Genomic DNA, 672 nt, shown 5'->3' with positions numbered 1-672 from the left:
CACAACCGGGGGGCGAGCCCCCCCACCCCCACCTGTTTTTTATATTGAGCATGATGTCACATGGTATAGAATACCCCGCTGGCCAGCTGGGTCCACCACCCCGGCTGTGCTCCCCCCAGTGTAAGCACCACCCAGCAACAGCTAAAGCATCAATGCGCCATCAACGCTCTTTTCACACCAAACCCAAACCACAGCACACCCCCAAGCTACTGGGAAGAAAGTTAATTCTGTCCCAGCGGAATCAGGACAATATCCACCCCTTATTTTATACCATCTACATCATGCCCAGGTCTCACATTTTCCAATACATTCCAATTAGTCATCACCACTTTTCCTGCCTTTTGATATATACACATACAGATATCATTCCCTTACTCCATGGGCCATCCCTCTAAAATGTCCATTCAGTTCATTTAGTCATGACTTCGGGTTCCATCTGTCATAATAGTCTTTCAAGGCAGGAGAGATGGTTTGTGGTGTTGGACTGTTGCACGCTGAGGCCAGTCCTGGGTGCTCGTCCGGTTCTATCATTGTTGCACTTTGCTCGGTTTCATCAGAGTCCATTCTATATTAATCAGGGTGATTCTTACTGTAATACTGTTAATATGGCATATAGTAACCATAGAAGTGATGACATACAGATTTATATAGTAACTAACATCATACAATCCA

Source organism: Fulmarus glacialis, unplaced genomic scaffold, assembly GCF_000690835.1.
Source record: "Fulmarus glacialis isolate BGI_N327 unplaced genomic scaffold, ASM69083v1 scaffold17076, whole genome shotgun sequence".
Lineage (NCBI taxonomy): Eukaryota > Metazoa > Chordata > Aves > Procellariiformes > Procellariidae > Fulmarus > Fulmarus glacialis.
This window is presented reverse-complemented; position numbering follows the sequence as displayed.